At 44.4% G+C, this 20,236-nt stretch overlaps 1 protein-coding gene across 5 annotated transcripts in view; it reads right to left on the bottom strand.

Moving 5' to 3' along the window:
- The window catches only part of CD276 (CD276 molecule), an 82,528-nt gene that overhangs the window by 26,663 nt on the left and 35,629 nt on the right, over positions 1 to 20,236 (bottom strand). For 2 of the 5 annotated variants that reach the window (XM_020994597.2, XM_020994595.2), the window contains exon 1: positions 16,044 to 16,421. The exons of 1 other annotated variant lie outside the window; for it this stretch is intronic. The gene's annotated coding sequence lies outside the window, so the exon portion shown is untranslated. Of the gene's footprint in view, positions 1 to 156; positions 268 to 10,946; positions 10,984 to 16,043; positions 16,422 to 20,236 lie in introns of those variants that run through there. 2 more of the 5 variants (XM_020994596.2, XM_020994598.2) reach the window with 2 other exon arrangements.

The raw sequence follows: 20,236 nt of genomic DNA, 5'->3' as shown, positions 1-20,236 counted from the left end.
AACCTCCCCCCCCTCCAATAAAGGGGAAATGAGAGGGGAACGTGTGGAGAGCTACTGGGGCAGAGGAGAGAGATGGGAGCAAGGGAGGGAAGGGAGGAAAGGGAGCAAGTCCTTGCTATGTGCCAGGCACTGCGAAAAGTGCTTCGTAAATATTACCTCGTTCGACAGAGGGAGGGGTGACCATTCTATGACCGTCTATTGGAAACCCCCACTGACTTGACCTGGGTCATGTTGGCCAGCAACGCTTTCCCAGTTACTTCAGCTCTTCCAGGGGTTCAGAGCCATGTGGAGCCAGAACTGCCTGGCGATTAGAAACATCAAATCAGAGATAATGAGAATGGAATCCTCTAAACCCCTGGCCCTCTGCCTCGGGCCAGGAAGGCTCCCCAGCTTAATCCCACCTCGCCCCAGTCACCCTGTTCCTTCCAGCACTTCTACTCCTGACCCCTCCCTCCTAGAATGCAGCTAGTTCCACAGAACTGAAATTAGTACTCTATTGGTCTGAAAATAGGCCAGGCTTTTTTTTTCCCCCAAATATGGCTTATATAAAACCCAACTGCAGCCTATATTTGGTGCTATTTTTCAATGTGTGCTTATATGTACTTTTCTTTTTCAAAAGAGTCTCATTTTAGAGGTGCAGCATATATCCTGGAGTGTCCCAGGCTTGGGCAAACAGAGTACAAATTATGTCCAAATGCATGTCCTTTCTCCTCCATTTAAGTGGTATCTGAGATCAAGGGCTTTGCTTCCTCTGTCAAATTGGAGCTTCTGAAAAGAGAGCCTTGTGTGACTCCCACAGAGACAGGCTTCCCACAGCTGCTGAAATCTGGGAACTAGAGGAACTTTCCCTCCCCCTGGCATTTTCCTTCCGTTCTCATCCACCAGTATCCCCCTCCTCTTCCCAGACCCTCATTTGGCCACCCTGTAGGCTGGTATCAATAGTGCAACTTTTAGGCAGGACCTAGAGATCTCTCATAGGGCACCTAGGTGGCACTGTGGATACAGTGCTGGGTCTGGAGTCAGGAGGACCTAAGTTCAAATCTGACCTCAGGCACTCATTAGCTGTGTGACCTTGGGCAAGTCACTTAACCTTGCTTGCCTCAGTTTCCTCACCTATAAAATGAGCAGGGGAAGGAAACGGCCAACCACTGCAGCATCTCTGCCAAGAAAACCCCAAATGGGGTCATGGGGAGTCAGACATGGCTGAATAACAGGGAACTCTCGGGTTTCGGTAGGGCTGTTGTGAAGAGAGGGAATGGTGTTCTCTTTGGTGCTGGGGGACTTGCAAAGAAGAAGATATAAGGGAAAACAGCTTCCTGACAATTACAGCTAGGGGTATGCTGGAGCCAGCTCACACCAGCTCAGAGCCAATTGCTAAATTTTCAGCATGAGCACTTAAATCTCGGAAATCAACAAATGCTACAAATCAGGACCGAATTTTTTTTTAAATGTCTATCAGCGGTGGGGAACCCGCAGCCTCGAGACCACATGTGGCCCTCTAGGTCCTTGGCCTTTTGACTGAGTCCAAGTTTTACAGAACAAACCCCTTTATTAAAGGATATGTTCTATGAAGTTTGGATTCAGTCAAAGGGCAGCACTTGAGGACCTAGAGGGTCACATGTGGCCTCGAGGTAGCATGTTCCCCACTCCTGATCTCGATTTAATAAAGAGATGGTGAAAATGTTACTAATATAGATTAAACTTTAAAGGCTGAGTACACCCCCCCTTCCCCAGAAAGCCTGTTATTAAAACATTTTACCAACACACCCCTGGTTATAGATTTCCTCAAACGGAATGGGAAACAGTAGGTTTTGCCTCCCTGGAGGTCTTAACAAGGTGAAATAGTGCAGAAGAAACAACGAAGAGAGCATTTTTGTTCTGCTACCCATTGAAACAGATGGCCTCTGAGATTGTTTCCAACCAGGAGGTTTTATGATTCCTTGACAAGGCTGGTAAGGCTTATCAGTAAGACTATAACCCGGCTAACTACTGCAGTGACTGGGGATCACTGCCAACCCCAGAATCTCAGGGGATCAAGAGTTTTGTGCAGCAAGGAAGAGACAAACTCCCAAAGAAAACAGATTTTTGAATAGGAAGGGACTTTAGAGACCTTTGTGCAGTGTCTCATCAGACAAAAAACTTTTTTTTTCTTTTTAGGCAATTATGATTAAGTGACTTGCCCAGGGTCACACAGCCAGTAAGTGTCAAGTGTTTGGTCTGAGGCTGGATTTGAACTCAGGTCCTCCTGACTTCAGGGCCAGTGCTCTATCCACTACGCCACCTAGCTGCCCTCAAAAACCTTTTAAGAGCAAAAATTATCTATCCTCCCTTCTTCCTCCTCCCTACTCCAAGCCCCCTGCCCAAAAGATCTCCCAGAGAGGAGATGCATCTCCTTGACATCATGGAACTGGAAGAAGCCATAGAGTGAAACATAGAATGTTGGAATACAGACACAAAAACTCAGCCCTGGAAGAAACATTTGAACACAGAATGTTAAAACATAGAATGTCAGAGCTGGAAGAGACCTCAAAGATCATCAAGACCAATGCCCTCATGTTACAGATGAGGAAACTGAGGCCCTGAGAGGTTAAGAAGCTTCCCTATAGTCATGTAACTAACGCGTAGGAACTCTGGGAGCATGGGAGAGATGAGATTAATGCTCAAGGAAATTAAATTTTGGACTGTGCGATATACACAAAACAGCTGAGTAGATAGAGTTCCAGAGCTGGAGGCAGGAGGACCTGAGTTCAAATCCTTCCTCAGACACTTACTAGTTGTTTAACTATGAGCTAGTTACTTAACCTCTCTTTGCCTCAGTTTTCTCATCTGCATAAAGGGATAATGACAGCATCTATCACACACACTAGTTGTAAGGATCAAATAAGATGATAACCACAACTTGCCTTGAAAACCTATGTAAATGCTAGGTAACAGTAACAACAATAATAATAATACTATGAAATTGCCTCTTAGTTGCGAAGTCAGGATCAAGGACTAAGTTTCCATTTCTTAGGGGAATTCCATTCTGGGGGTTCTGGAGTTAGGCCCACTGGGATCTCCTGGGGAAACCACAATTGTTGTCTGTGTTCTCCTAGAATGAATCAATTCTGGCCCTTGGGTTTTCAGGGCCATCTTCCCAAAGCTGCTTTCAAGCTCTCGGATCCCACCTAATAAAATAAATCCATTCTCTCTTCCCCACATGCTTTCCGGGTGAGTCAGGCTAAAAGCATTATCTTCCCCAAAGGCACTAAAAAGACCAGGGTGGAGCCAGGATTTTCCCAGCATCTTCAGCAGGCTTCCCTTCTCAGAACCCTCAATCTTTGGAATGGTCAAGCTGGGTAGAGAGGAGGGAGACACGGTGGCTCGGTCCACCCACTTCCTTCTAACATACATCTATAAGCAATACTACCCACACCCAAATGATGCAGACCAGCATTAGAGAGGACATAAAATGCTGGGAAATGTCAAGGTCAGAGCTAGCTGGCTCTGGGATGTATTAGATCATTTTTGCTACAGAATCTGTCTCTCCAATTGTGTTTTGATGAAAGACTGAAAAATGAGTTTGCATTTTTTTTTTTAACACATAGAGATTGCCATGTTGCATAGGAGGGAGAATTCTACAAGGGGCCTAATTCAAACTCAGATAATGGAGATTTGACTTACTGGATGCTGCCAGGTTTTACATGTACCATATGTAGGGGGTTGATTGAAGGAGTTCCCCCCACCAATTTGCTGAATTTTGCATATGATTTTTTTTACTGTATATTCCTATTGAGAATATGGTGACCTTCTTTGGCATCTCCTGGAGGTGGATTTCACTGATGGGGGCTGCCCTCAAGGTGCACTGAGAGGTAGGCTAGAGTTCTTGTGGGAGGAACCAGTTTTTTTTTCCCTTTATCCCCTTTCATCTGGAGAGATCCTGAGAGTATAACAGGTGGGAGGAAGACAAGGGCAGGTTTCTCCACCCCTAAGATCCTTTCAGCAGAGCCACATGGCAGAGGCAAATGTATTCACACACATCATCCACATGGAGGAACAAAGAGTCTGGACTTTGTACTTTATTACAGTGAATTGTTACGTGTGGGTCCAATGGTAAGAGGGAAGCTAAGCCTTCAGTAGTATCAAAAAGCTGAATATCTGTTTGCCTCTGAAGGGCTCTGGAGGTGGGCCCCCTGAGATCCCCTTGTTGGATGAAAGACAAACCCACTCAAATGTTGGAGCCTGGAGCAGGCCCAAGCGCATCTCCCCTCTTAGGCAGTCCAAGCCTAGAGGTGGCTTCAAGTCCAGGGCAGCTTAGGAAGACTAACCAGAGGAAGAAGAATTCCATCGTTTATGGGCTCCCCTGAGTCCTTTGATGTATGGTCTGCATTTGTTTATGGGCGCTTACAAATCCTTTATCAGTGCTTTCCATGTCATCTATAGGATGAAATTACCTTGTTGCTTTACAGGAGCTGGGGATGCTGTTCCTACATCTGTGGAGACCTAAATACAAGCTCCATGCTGAACTATCCAAGAATAAATTGTGGGACAGGGCATGACAGGTCAAGAGAGACTAATCTGGGATCAGCCCCCAAGAATGCAACCCCTGAGCGTGATGGCACTGGGCTTCAAGGCACAATCCCAACTGATCATCCTTAAAGGTTATAACCTAGGAGGGTCCTATCACTACTCTCATTTTATAGATGAGAAAGCTGATGCTGAGAAAGATGAAATTGTAATCACATAGCGAGTGTCAGAGATAGTATTGTCCTGTCTCTATGTCCAGAGCTTTTTCCACTATACATGTTATCTCTCATCTGAACATTTGCTCCTAATAAAATGTAAGTTCCTTGAGGCCAATTTTATTGAATCAAATTGAACTGAATCTGATACTGGGGGGGGGGAACCAACAACTGGTGAATGCGATTGCTAAGCTACTGTCACTGATTCTTGAAGAATTAGGGAGAACAGGAAAGGTGCTGCAAGACTGTAGAAAGGCAAGCCTCGCTCTGATTTTCAAAACCTGGAAGGTTAATTCTCCAAACTACAGGCCAGTGGCCTGAATGTTGATTCTTGGAGGGATTCTAGGCCACATTCTTCAAGGACTGGTTTGTAAGTGGTCAGAAAGAGAGCCAGTGATCAATAGAATCCAGCATGGGGCCATGAAGAACAAGCCAAAGCAGCCTAATCTCATTTCCTTCCTCGACAGGGTCATTAAATTGATCAGGGTGATTCTACAGACACCGAGTGCCTAATTTCCACAATTCATCTGATAAGACTTTCACTGGATCTTTACGGGTGAAATGGAGAGTTATGGGTACAAACAGTACAGTTTGGTGAATTTAGAATTTGTTGAATAACAATGTTGAAACAGTGGTGATTAACGGGTGGATATCAACCTGGAGGGATATCTCTGGCAAAGTGAAACAAGGCTCCATCCATGGCCCTTTTCTGTTCAACATTTTTATTAATGACTTGGGAGAAGGCTTCGATTGTATAGTTATTACATTTATAGCATCTCAAGTAATGCTGTAGAGGTCTGAGAGCACAGTGGATGATAGAATCTACTAGAATCAATGGGCTGAAACAATGGGCCAAACCAGTCGGGTGAAACTTAATAGGGATAAATGAAAAGTCCTGTACTTGGATTTCAAAAATCACCTGCACAAGGACAGAATGGGGCAGATACAACTGAAGAGGAGGGCGTGAACTCCAAGCTCAATGCAAGCCCAGAGTGACCCAGGAACAAATGAGGTTCTTGGCTGCCGAAACAGAAGCACTGCGTCCACAACAGGCAGTGGTCCTGCTGAATGTCCTCTGCCTGAATCAGGACCTCCCTGAGGACTATAGTCCATGTTGGTTGCCACACTTTAGAAAGGATATTGATAAGTAGGAAATCATCTAGATGAAGGAGACCAGGCTGGAAAGAGAATTTAAACTGATACAATAAAAGAATCAGTTGAAAGGCCTGAGGCTGTTTAACTGGGAGAAGGGAAGACTTATCAGGACATGGTAGGTGCCTTCAGAGATTTGAAGAGAAATCACATGGAAAGGGATTAATAATAATAATAGTGATAGCTAACATTTATATAGTACTTACTACGTGCCAGGCACTGTGCCAAGTGCTTTACAATTATTACATCATGTGTTGCTGCTCACAACAACTCTGGGAAGTAGATGCCATTATTGCCCCCATTTTACAAATGAGGAAACTGAGATAAGCAGGGGTTAAGTGACTTGCCCAGGGTCACACAGCTAGTACGTGTCTGAGGCTTAGACTTCTGAGTAGACATCTACTCGCCTCAAGGAGAGGATAGTTCCACTGTACTCTGAGCTGGTCTGGAGAAATGTGTCCTGTCCTGAATGCTGCATTTTAAAAAAGATATTGATAAGCATGAGAATGTCCAGAGGAGGCCAGCCAGGATGGTGAAAGGATGAGAGTTCATGATATGTAAGGATCAGTTGAAAGAATAAGGTCATTACCCTGAAAAAGACTTAGGGAGGAGATGATAGCTGTCTACTAGTATGTGATGGCCTCTCATATTTAAGAGAGAGAAGAGAGTTGTTCTGTTTGACCCCAAGAGGTAGATCTAAGGACAGTAGAAGTTATAGAAAGGCAGATCTCAGCTCAATAGAAGAAAAATCTCTCTAGTAATTAGAGCTATGCAAACATGGAAGAGGCTAAGGATGTGAACAGACAATTTTCAGAGGAAGAAATCCAAATTATTTATGGCCATAGGAAAAAGTGCACAAAATATTAAAAATTAGAGAATACAAATTAAAGCAACCCTGAGGTCCCACCTCCTACCCATCAGATTGATAAAGTGACAAAAACAAAAAGTGACAAATGCTGAAGCAGCTGTGAGAAAACAAGTATATTAATGGACTCTTGGTGGAGTTGTACATTGGTCCTGCCATTCTGGAAAGTAATTTGGAACTATTTCCAAAGAGTTATTAAATTATGCATGGCCTTTGACCTAGCAAGACCCCTATACAAGGCCCATACTCCAAAGAGACCAAAGAAAAATGAAATGGACCCATATGTACAAAATAGCAGCTAACAAAAGGTTGCCTGTCTACTGGGGAATGAACAAAGTACCATATACGAATGTCACGGAATACCTTTGTGGTACAAGAAATGAGGAAGACTTGTATGAGCAGATGCAGAGAGAAGTGAGCAGAACTAAGACAGTTTATACAATAACATCATTGTCAAGACAAACAGCTTTGAAAGATTTCAGAGTTCTGATTGACATGATGACCCAACTGTGATTCTGGAAGACACATGATGAAACACACTACCCAACTCCAGAGAGAGATAATGCACAGAGCGCAGATTGAGAGGTGTATTTTTCGTATATGGCCAATGTGGGAATGTATTTTCCTTGACTATGCATATTTGTTGCAAAAAGAAGGGTGAGAGGGGAAGAGGTACCTTTGTAGGTAATGGGTTCCACCTCACTTAGGTCTGAAATCAGAAGCTGGCTGACCATTTGTTGGGATATCATCATAGCAGGCACTCCTGTTCATGGGCAGGTTGACCAGATGACTTCTGAACTCTATAGAATCTTAAAAGTCTATGATAAGTTTCCTTACTCACATCTGCCCACCTCAGCATGCAGGCTGCTCGACCCTCTCCAACTCTCTCTCAGCACATCCTTGATCCAGTTTTGGGCTAAAGTTCTTCTGTCTAGTGCTATCTTGACTGCATGACAACACACCCTCTAAAGACCCCATCTGTCACTTTTATCCCCCTACACACACACCCAACCCCTACACACAAGTAACACCCAACACAGATACACCCATACGCACATACACATACTCAACACAAAAAACACAAGCACACATATAACACACACACACCCCTTCTAACCAGGCTCCCCTTTATAGCTTTGCAGCAGACACTTATTTATTGCCTCTGAAATCACAGGATCACAGATTTAGAGCTTGAAGGAAGCTCAGAGAACATCTAGTCCAACTCTTACTTTATAGATAGGAAAATTGAGGCAAATAGGGTTAAATGACTTGCCCATCACACAGCTAGTAAGTGTCTGAGGCCAGATTTGAACTCAGGCCCAGTGCACTATCTACTGCTCCACCTAGCTGTCCTCACCCAGCTTTTACAAAGGAAACATTGAGGGAAAGAAGCTTTCCCAAGGTCAAAGAATGACAAGACCTGGACTAGAACTCAGAGTCTTCTGATTCCCTTTCTCCTTTGCATCGCACCATACCAGGCTGCACCTAGCTGGTGGGATGGTGTACGGTAGGTCCTACTGGAGAATAGAGGGAGGAGGATCATAGGAACACAGATTTGGATCTGGAAGGGACCAGAGGAGCCAGCCTGTCTAATCCAACCTTCTCATCTTCTAGATAAGGAAACCATTAGCTAGAGTGGTGCCCAAGGATATACAGAAAGCAAGTAAAAGAGGCAAGATTTAAACCCAGGATCTCTGACTCCAATCCAATGCCTTTTTGCACTGTGCCATGCTGCCTTTCAGAAGAGGGTACAATGCCCCCAAAAGGAACTTTGGTTATAGGCCTCAAGGGAATTCGACCCCCATGAGACCTTTTCCCAGGGGAAGAAGCTAAAGGTACCTGAAACCTTCATGAAGGGCTCCTGTTGTTAGGGGATGAGGGAAGGCCTCCACTGATGTGTCCTGTATATACCAAGGGTCCCCCCAAAAGCCCCAGATGGGCTCCCAGCTCCTCGACTCCCTAGAGCAGGAAATTCAGGTGGGGAAGTAGTAGAACTGGAGCAGTAGGCTAGGCTGAGCCCCAAGTTTGTGCTATAGCTCTACCTGGACACGACCCAGAACTTGGGGGAAGACACAGTCCCATCACATGGTCTGCCTGGAGAAAATTTCATACCCATCATATGATCTGACTAATCCCCACTGGACACAGGCCAGAATTCCCTGGATATCCCTCCCTTCCACCCCACCCTGAAGGCAGCGTCCAAATGCAATCAGCCCAGCTGTTCCCAAGAGTTTAGACCAAGTCCAAGAACTCAGAGCCCTTTGCTCACTTCCCTTCAAAGGCCTTGGTGGGAGTACCATTCCTAGCCCCAAACCTAGACAAACTCAAAATATAATAAACTCCTTAAATTCTGATCAATTTATCCACTACACCACCTAGCTGCCCTAACAACAACAAACAACCATTCTGATCAATCCTAAATAGTACTTTCCCGGTAAGGTGATCGCTCCCTTGCCCTTGCCCTCCACAGCTTCATGTATCACAGGATTATTGAACTCGGAGCTGGGAGGCACCTTAGAGATCACCTGGTGCAACTGTCTTATTTTACAAATGTGGAAAGTGATACCCAGAGAGAGGAAAGAATCTGCCCAAATTATACAACTAATAAGTAGCAGAGCTAGAATCTGAATCTAGATTCTCTGACCCAAAATGCAGGGCTCTTTGCACTCCACCATACTGCCTCTTCCCAAAGGAAAATGAGTGTCTTTCTCCATCCAGCTTCCCTTTGCTAGGACCCCAAAGGCAAAAACTATTAGCACCTGAAAGAAGGAGGAGGGATGAATAAGGCCTCTGTGCACCAACCCAGGAACTAGCCAACAGCCTAAACCACAGGGGTCTGGAGACAGATGGAGAGAGAATAGACCAATTGACGAAAATGGAAGTGGGAGGGGGGCTGTACGGAGTGGGAAGGGATAGTCTGAAGAGCAGCAAAAACTTTTACCCCAAGAGGCAGCTGTGGAATAGAGGAGTGAGCAAAGTCAAAAGTCAGAGAACTTGGTTTGTAATCAATCCCAGCTAGGACACATATATGACCAAGCTCTTGACCTCAGGCTCCTCCTCCATAAGATAAGGTGGTTGTACTAGATGATGTCGGGGGACCCTTCTGTCTCTAACATCCTATTTATCCTAGGAGGAAACCCAAGAGAAAAGCTTTCCTCTAGTTCTCTTGACATTGGTGGATACCAATGGAATGTACAGGCTCCCTATGAGTTATCCCACATTCTGGCTGGGTGACCGGCCCATCTTGCTTCTAGTCATACATTTCTCTGATGACATCCTTTATGCCACTTCTCTCAAGTAACTTCTCATGGACAAAGTGTTACAGACCACTCAAGGCCACCACGCAACCCACCATTGCCCTTGGGGTGACTCTCAACTTCAATCTTTCAGAGATTATGGGTCTTCTATGATGTGGGTCATTCAACATCACAGGAAGAAAACTAGTGTTTAAAAAGTGGGCCTTTGAGTAGAAATATGGCATGATACAAATGATTGATACAAATGGCTACCTAGGGTAGCTAGGTGGCGCAGTGGATAGAGTGCCAGACTCATCTTCCTGAGTTCAAATCTGGCCACAGACACTTCCTAGCTGTGTGACTCTGGACAAGTCACTTAACCCTGTTTGCCTCAGTTTCCTCATCAGTAAGATGAGCTGGAGAAGGAAATGGCCTCCATTATCTTTGCCAAGAAAACCCCAAATGGGGTCACTTAGCATGATACAAAGATTATATTACCTGGGTCCTTAGGTCCCCTCCAATTCTAAAATTCAGTGAGGCTGAGAAATGTGAGTTATTACAAAGTTATTTGTGTACACTTCTAATTCTTCCCACTCTACTGTAAGCCCTGGTCCTATTCATCTCTACTCCCCCACAAGACTCCGAGCACTTCCATACTTTAAACATCTATGATTTCATTCCCTCTGAATTCAACCAGTTGATAAGCCAAAATCTCAAAAACAGTAGATGTTTTTCATCCCACCACTCTGATTGCTCCTCATCTCAGACACACTCTTGTAGAGTGTAGATTTTGTATGTCTGTGCCAGGAGAATGCCAACTAGGACACGTCCTATGAGGGCAGTGATTGGTTTAGTCCAGGAGCATGCCAGCTATAATACATCCTATGAGGGCAGTGATTGGTTTAGGCCAGGAAGATGCCAGCTAGGACATGTCCTATGAGGGTAGTGATTAGTTTAGATCTCTCTACTCACAGAGCTCCATGATTTTGTAGATGGCCTTTAAGAGTTTCTGTGGCAAAAAAAAAAAAAAGAAAATTACCTGGTGTCCATCCTGCTGATGTTGACCCTATTTGAACTTAGCTAGGCTGGTCCTCAGACACTGGGCCTAGACTCAAAATCTTTCTGGCATTTGGCTCAAAGCTATTTTTCAAGAAACCAGGGTTATCTCCTCGCCACAACGAGGCACTGAAGTAGTGGAGGGGGAGCATGGCATAAAGAGGATAGAGCATTGGACGTGGGTCAGAAAGACTTGGGTTGAAATCCCACCTCTGACACTTATTATTTCTATGACCCTAACTGTATAACTTAACTTCCTGTACTTCAGTGTTCTCATCTATAAAATGAGGGAGTTAGACCAGGTAGTTTAGAGCCACTTCCAGCTCTAAATTTATGATTCTATTGTATAAATCTGGTTCTCAGAGAGTTTACAACCTAATTAGGAGATAGGACAAGTACACACATCAATAAAATATAAGGCAAATGTGGCATAAGGAAAGATCAGGTCCAGCCAAAGTGTTAAGAGAAATTTGAGGAAAAAGCGATCATTTTTATCTGAGGGAGGGGATGAAGGTGGAAAATCAAATAGGAAAGTCAGAAAGAGCTTCCTGACATCAGAGTTAGACCTTGATGAAAGAGAGGGGCTTCAATAGTTGGATATGAGTATGTGTGGGGGAGAATAGGGACAGTTAAATACATATATATTATAAATATGTGCACATTCATAAATATATATTTAAATACAACAATAGATATGCATTTTACTGTAAAAGATAATCCTCCAGCTTCACTCAGAGATCAGCCAAGCCCAGCCTAGTCCAGCCCCAGGGGAAAGGTCTAGATGCCAGTATTAATCATACATCCAAAATACCTATCTTTTCATATATACCCTGGGGCACAGGTAGCAGAGCTGCTCCCAGAGTGAGCCTGGCCATGGCATAAGGAAGACTTAACTATGTAAGTAAAGCATAGCTTTACAGAAATGGCTTTGAAGTAGCAAACTTCTAAAGAACGGTTCCAAGATGAGATCCTAGGGCTCTGATTTAGTGAACAAAGACTCTGCAGCACCCCTCGAATTCAGTCCGTTAATAAGCCAAAGTCTCAAAAAAGCAGATTTGTTTTTCAGTCCTCATTCATGTCCTCCTCTGATCTCTCCCCATCTCAGATACACTCTCGGGGGGGTGTATTCTACATGCCTGTGCCAGGAAGGATGCCAGCTATGACATGTCCTATAAGGGTAGTGACACCTCCTGCTGTCCAAGGACCGGTCTAGCTAAATGCAGGGAAGCTCAGCATGGGCTGGTCTCAGGGAGGTGACTTCTTCTCCAGCCTCAGAAACTGAAGTCCAATCTTTTACATTGTAGAAAGTTTGCCATCTTCGCTGGAGGGAGGACTCCCATTGATTAAATCGTGCCTTTCAAGTACTCAGGTAAATCACATGGATTACATCAGCAATCTTGCCTGGAGAGGCCACTTAGTGTGAAGAAAAAACCTTGTAGCTAAGGGTCAGAAGACAGCGCTCAAATCCTAGCTAAAAGAGTTCAGGCTCTTCCCCCTGGGGTAGCCCGCCGGAGTGGAGACAGGACTGGATTAGAAAGCTTCGTTGTTGTCGTTGTTGTTCAGACGTTTCAGTCGTGTCTGATTCTTCATGACTCCATTGGGGTCTTCTTGGCAAACATACTGGAGTGGTTTGCCATTTCCTTCTGCAGCTCATTTGACAGATGAGGAAACTGAGGCAAACAGGGTTAAATGACTTGCCCAGGGTCACACAGCTAGTAAGTGTCTGAGGCTGTATTTGAACTCAGGTCTTCCTGACTTCAGACCAGGTAATCAATAGGCTATGTACTACGGTACCACCTGGCCCCCTAGGATTAGGAAGTTGGAGGACTTCAATTTCAATCTCAACCCTTCCACTTCTTGTCTTTGTGACTTTAGGCAAATCACTTAGTCTCTCTGGGCCTCATATTTTCTAGATGACTGCTAAGATCCCTTCCAACTCTATGACCCTCTGAGCTTTCAGGAAGACCTGGGGCACAGCACAAAGAGTGCTGAACGTGGGAGTCACAGGACCTGAGTTTAAATCCCTGCTCCACCTGTGTATTCGTGGGCTTGGGCTGCTAGGTGGCACAGCAGATAGATCACCAAACCTGGAGTCAGGAAGACCTGAATTCAAATCCAGCCTCAGACACTTACTAGCTGTGTGACCCTGGGCAAGTCACCTAACCCTATTTGCCTCAGTTCCCTCATGTGTAAAATGAACTAGAGAAAGAAATGGCAAACCACTTAGTATATTTGCCAAGAAAACCCCAGATGGGGTCATGGAGAGTCACAGACATAACTGAAAAATGACTGAACAAACAACAACAATCTTGGGCTTAAAATCTTCCTGGACTTCAGTTTCACTTCTGTAACATAAGGGGGTTGGTCTAAACGACCTTTAAGGCCTCTTCCAGCTCTAAATTCCAAGCCTATGATCTGTAAGACAAAGCTCCAAATGCCTGCCCCGCCTGTCTCAGGGGGTTATTGTGAGGATCAATGAGTATTTCATAACCACATGAGCTCTTATTATTGCTTACACATTGATTTGCTTAGAGAACCAGCCTAATACAGTGATAGAGAGCAGATTTCAGAGTCAGGAACACCTGATTTCAAATCCAGCTTCAAACACATAGTATAAGTGACCCTGAGAAAGTCACTGAACCTCTTAGTGCCTTCAGGAAACTTTCAAAGACTAAATTGCAGAACAGATCTTAATCTGCAGTGGTCAAGGGAGTTCCACGTTAGGAGCTGGTGAAATAACAGGACAGGAAAAAAAAAAAAAGACTTGCTTACTAAATCCTCTCTGTAGATAGAATAAAGGAAAATTTGTCTCCTTAGCTTTATTATTACAAATTCCTCCTCTTCTCTGAGTGCAGATTGAAGCATACTTTTTAAAAACTTTATTTTTCTTGTTTTGTGTGTATTTTCTTTTCCAATATGGCTGTTATGTTTTGCATGACTTCACATGTATAATTGATATCATATTGATTGCCTTCTTCAGCAGTGGGGGGAGGCACAGGAGGGAGGGAGAGAATTTGTACCCCGAATTTTCAAAAATGAATGTTAAAAATTCTTTTATATGTAATTGGGAAATATTTAATGAAATAAATTTTTAAAAATTTTAATTCCTCCTCTTTTTAAACCTTGGTTTCCACTTCTGAGGGAACCAGACTGTCGTGAGTTTTTAACCTGGGAGGGGTCCACAGATGGATTTCATAGGGTCCATGAACTTATTTGGGGGGGGATGACATCTTTATTTTAATGTCATTGGCTTCCTTTAAAACCTATGTATTTTATCATGTGTCTTTAAAAGCATGATTCCAAGAAGGGGGTCTGTGTGCTTCACCACACTCTGCCAAAGGAATCTGGTGACCAAGAATAGGTTAAGAAACCCCGGACTTGATGGTTTCTGAATTTTATCTGAATTTTATCCTATTCTAATTAGAAGATCATCAATTAATGAGGCTGGTCACAGATAAAATCTCATTCTAATAATTAACCTATCAATAGCTACTGAAATTTGGCTGTGGGCAAATAGTTATTAACTGTGGTTTAAAAGTTCCAGGGGCAGCTAGGTAGCACAGTGGATACAGCATCAGCCCTGGAGTCAGTAAGAGCTGAGTTCAAATCTGGCATCAGACACATGACACTTACTTGCTGTGTGACTCTGGGCAAGTCACTTAACCCCCACTGCCTCACTAAAAAAAAAAAAAGTTCCAGCCAGAGTGATTCAATAAACTGGTCATTTCCACTGAATGTCTCCTTTTGTTCCCAACACCAGCCAGCTCATAATTTCCCCATCTTACCTCAAGCTCATCACAACTTTCGTTTTAAACCCATGACTGCCAGTTTTTTTTTTTTTAGCGCCCATCTCTTTCTCTCTCCCCTACCTCCTTAGGAATCCTCTGATTATAGTCTCTGTTTTCTCTCCATCCACAATCATCTGCTTCTCCCCATACACATCCTCCTCTCCTTTCAGACCATTCTCCTCACTGTCCCCTCACATAGCATGTCTATTTCCGATTTTATGCCTCAGCTCAAGCTGTCCCACAAGCCCACACTTCCATCTGCCCAAAATAACTCCAAAAGGAGCCTCTTGTCCAAATCCTCCCCATCCCTTAAGACCCAGCTCCAGTCCCACCACCCTCAAGAAGCCCTCCTAGTCCTTCCCAGAGTCCATACTGATCTTCCCTCTCAGCTCCTATGGCGCTTTGAACCATATAAATTGTATACTCCACACATTTGAAATTGAACTCATGAGCCTAGGAAAAAAGGAAAGAATTAGGCTTACGGGTAAGAAGGACCCTTTCGGTTGGGGATAGAAAGTGGGAAGAAGAATCAGCGACAGAGGGGTCCCCGTGAGTTGGAGTAGAAAGTAGGAAGGAAAATCGGAGGCAAGGGTGCTAAGCAGACCCTGTACTTCATTGCCAAGACACACGGGGGTAAATTGCAATGTAGAGATGACTCAGACAGAATCCCCTCATAATCTGCCTACCATATAATCAGCAATCCTACAATCCAGAGTACCTGTGTTTACACGGTGTGCGCTGGTGGGAATCGTTTTTTAAGATCTGGACTCTGTGTGTGTGTGTGTGTGTGTGTGTGTGTGTGTGTGTGTGTGTGTGTGTGTGTGTGTGTGTGTCTGTGCCCGGGCGCGCGCGCCCCACTGTCCCTCTGTCTGGCCATTTGTGTTGCTCTGTCCCCGCCAGTCTGACTGGATGTGGGTAGGGGGAGGAAGTAGGAATGCAGAGAGTGAGATGGGAACCCCGAGCCAATTCTCCTCCCTTCTCCCGGATTAGAACAAAAGCTACAACTGCCAACTTCTCGTCTGGGGTCAGCTCCGGTGCCTTGCCAGGAGAGCGGGTGGGTGGGCTCCCAAACTAGGGCACATTTGGGAACAAAAGCCGCCGCCCCCCACCCACCTCCTCCGAACTTGCTCTATTCCCTTCCCCCAGAACCTTACCCCCTCGGGGCTCCCGCCTCCTCCCCTCCAGTCCCAGCCAAAGCCAACAAAAGCCATGAGAGAGCACTTACCCTCCCTCTCCTCCACCTCCTCCTCCCTCCTCCAAAGCAGAAGCAGCAGCCCCGAGCTGCTTCCAGAAGGGTGCCCCGGGGGCCCGGGCGCGGTCCAGTCCAGCTGAGCTTAGCTCCCCGCAGGGTCCCGATCTCCTTCTCTACCGGGAGTCTGGTGAGGGAGCTGGAACTGGGGAAGCCGCCGGCATCTTCAGCTGCCAGGCCGAATCGTGGAAGTGGGGGGCCGATCCCGGGCCAGCTGCGGTCAAGACATGAATGGAGGGATCGAGTAGGAGAGGGCTGGGCTGAGCGGGGCTGGGCTGGGCCAGGCTAGTGCTGACCCAGGAAGCTGGGCTGCAGGCGGTCTCGGGCAGGCTCTCCCAGGGAGGGCGGGGAGAACAGGGGGACTGAAGTGGGTGGGGGGGACTGGGCTGCCACGGCTGGGGGGAAATACCATATTAGTCAGAATATGGGGCGCACTTTTCCCTTCCCTACCCTCATCCCCACTTCACTGCCCCAGCCCACCCCCACCCCCACCCCCAAAGCTGCCTTGTATGAAAGTTGAAAACTTTCTATAATCGGCATGTTTTTCATTGTAAAATTACGGGCCTTTTTTCTTTCTTTCTTTCAATGAAATCTCATTTTTAGAAGGGGCCTATAATCAGATCAATACAGTATCCAGAACTCGGAAAGCCAGCTGGGAATGATGTCATCGTCAGCCCCCGCAGGCCCAGAAATGGAGTGGCTTGGAAGCCGGATTCCCTCTCCTGGCTGGAACCCCCAAGCCTGGACACTCCCTGGCTGGGGGAGGAAATGGGCTAAACATGGTATCTCCTGGGAAAAGGCTGAAAACCTGGCCACCCACTCTAACCTTAGGGTCTAGTAAACTCCTGAAAGCGGCAGCTGTGCTGTGCTTGGGATAGGAGTGAGGAGGCTGGCACCCTCTGTGTCAGCCTCTGCCTCAGCCTATTAGACAATGCCAACCTGAAGGGCTGGGACTAATCTCAACCACCAGCACACTTGACCTCATCCGATCTTTCTTCCCCTGCCCATGGGAGAGCCCTCTACTCTTCGTGTTCCCTCTAGGAGCAGGAATACAGCTGACACACGTCGACCCTACCCCACCTTCTGCATCTGGTTTGTATAAAACCTAACCGGCCCCTATAGAATCAAGGTTATTTTTTAGCGTCAATCTGTTTTTTTTTCCCCTTCAGTATCTCGTGGGGGATAGGGGAGACAGCCTAGATTCAGATCAAGTCTACTCTCTCTAGTTCTCAATTTTCTCATCTGTGGAATGAAAGTTTGTACCAGATAATTTAGGAGTGGCACCATGAAGTCAGAGATCCTGGGTTTGAAATCCAGTACTGTGTAACTTGGGGCTAGTCACTTCCTGGCCCTGCTCCTCAGTTTCTTCATTCCTTCAGTTGTCATTTATTAAGCACCTACTGCCAAGCATTGTGCCAGTCACTAGTATAAGAAGACAAAAAAAGAAACAGACTGCCTTCAAGGAGCCTGAATTCTATCCGGGGAAAATACACACTATTGGATGGATAGATAGAAAAAAACAAATGTAGATACAAAATAATTTCTGGGAGAGATCAGTATTGGCTTCCTACAGAAGATGGCACCTTCATTGAGCCTTGAACGAAGCCTGGGATTCTACAAGACAGGGGGATAGAGGGAATGGAGGGGGGAATAAAGGGAGGAATAGAGAAGCCTGTTTGAAAGTATAGATACAAGGTACAGTGTCTGCATGGGGAAGTAGGCCATTTTGGGTAGAAAGCAGAGGGGATACTTGAAAGAGAATAATGGGTAATGAGTATAGACAGGAAAGCTAAAGTCAGGCAGTAGAAGGCTTTTAAACTCAGAGAGATTTGGATTTTATCCTAGAGGAAAAAGGGAGTTATTTGAGCTTCTTGAGCTGTGGAGTGACATATGTGCTTTAGGAATATTAATTAGCACCTGTAGAGGACAGTTTAGGAAGGGGAGGGACTTGACTCAAGGAGGCTGTAATTAAGAGGCTGCTGTCTAGACGAGAGGTGATGAGGGAGTCAACCAAGGTAGTGGCTGTGTGAATGGAGAAGTGATGGGTATTGGAGATACTGTAGAAATAGGATCCACAAGATTTAGCAACTGATTGAATAGGAAGGATGAAGGAGAAGGAAGAGTTGGGGATGAGTCCAAGGTGGTGAACCTGAGTGAGGACAAGAACAGTGGTATTGTTATTGAACCAGAAAGTTAGGAAGAAGAAAGGGGAGGGGGGTGGAGATAATGAGCTCTGTTTGGGACATATTGAGTTTGATACACTGTAGGGACATCTAGTTGTAGCAGATGCCCATTAATCAGTTGGTAGCGCAGGACTCTCAGGAGAGAGTATGGAAAAAGGAAAATAGATCTGGCATTCACCCCCATGGGAGCGGACGAGAACAAGAAAGTTGGTATAGGGCAAGGATTCTTAATACTGTTTGTGCATAGGCCCTTTATTGGCATCTACTGAAACCTATAGACCCCTTCTCAAAATAGTGTTTTTAAATGCAGTAAATAAAACTTATAGGATTGCAAAAGAAACCAACTATATTGAAATACATTTATTGAAATTTTTAAAAAAGTTCACTTAAGAAGACCCCAAATTAGGGACTTCTATTACAGAGAGAAGACAAGAGCCAAGAATTTATCTATGAAATGAGAGTTTACATTAGATGACCATCTCAAAACCATCTAATTCTACTGAACGTAACTCCTGTTAGGTTCCAGGCCCCAGGGTCACCTACATGGTAGTACTGCTGATATTTATATAGTGAAAGCTTGGCTTTCCTCACAATACTCCTGTTCAGTATGTTGCCTGGCATTATTATGCCATTTTACATATGAGGACAATGAGGCTCAAGAGAGATGGAGGTGGGGACAAGCTAGAAGCATTTCCAATAAGATCGGGGGTGAAACAAGGATGTCCATTATCACCACTGTTATTCAATATTGTACTGGAAATGTTAGCTTTAGCAATAGGATAAGAAAAAGAAATTGAAGGTTTTAGAATAGGCAAAGAAGAAACAAAGCTATCCCTCTTTGAAGATGACATGATGATATACTTAGAGAATCCTAGAGAATCAAGTAAAAAATTACTTGAAATAATAAACACCTTTAGCAAAGTTGCAGGCTATAAAATAAACCCACATAAATCATCGGCATTTCTATATATTACCAACAAAGCCCAACAGCAAGAGATAGAAAGAGAAATTCCATTTAAACTTACTGTAGACATTATAAAATATTTAGGAGTCTACCCCCCGAAACAAACCCAGGAACTCTATGATCACAACTACAAAATACTTTTCACACAAATAAAATCAGATCTAAATAATTGGAAAAACACCAGCTGCTCATGGGTAGGCCGAGCTAATATAATAAAAATGACAATCCTACCTAAGCTAATTTACTTATTCAGTGCCATACCAATTAAACTACCAAAAATTATTTTATAGAGTTAGAAAAAATAATAACAAGATTCATTTGGAAGAACAAAAGGTCCAAAATATCAAAGGAACTAATGAAAAGAAATGCAGGGGAAGGTGGCCTAGCAATTCCAGATCTTAAATTGTATTATAAAGCAACAATTGTCAAAACTGCTTGGTACTGGCTAAGAAATAGAGTGGTGGATTAGTGGAATAGGTTAAATATGCAAGACACAGTAGTCAATGACTATAGTAATCTATTATTTGATAAACCCAAAGACCCCAGCTTCTGGGATAAGAACCCACTCTTTGAAAAAAACTGCTGGGAAAACTGGAAAAGAGTATGGCAGAAACTAGGCATAGACCCAAATCTCACACCATATACCAAAATAAAGTCAAAATGGGTTCAGGACTTAGATATAAAGGCTGATACCATAAGTAAACTGGGAGAACAAGGAATAGTTTACCTATCAGATCTATGGAGAACAGAAGAATTCATGACCAAACAGGAGATAGAGAACATTATGAAAAGCAAAATGGATAATTTTGATTACATTAAATTGAAAAGTTTTTGCACAAACAAAGCCAATGCAACTAAGATTAGAAGGAAGGTAGAAAATTGGGAAAGAATTTTTACAACCAGTCTCTCTGATAAAGGCCTCATTTCTAAAATATATAGAGAATTAAGACAAATTTATAAGAACACAAGCCATTCCCCAATTGATAAATGGTCAAAGGATATGAACAGACAGTTCTCAGATG

Source organism: Phascolarctos cinereus, unplaced genomic scaffold (genome assembly GCF_003287225.1).
Source record: "Phascolarctos cinereus isolate Bilbo 61053 unplaced genomic scaffold, phaCin_HiC Scaffold_3;HRSCAF=262, whole genome shotgun sequence".
In the NCBI taxonomy this organism is placed as follows: Eukaryota; Metazoa; Chordata; class Mammalia; order Diprotodontia; family Phascolarctidae; genus Phascolarctos; species Phascolarctos cinereus.
The sequence above is the reverse complement of the archived record's forward strand: the minus strand, read 5'-3'. Positions and strand labels throughout refer to the sequence as shown.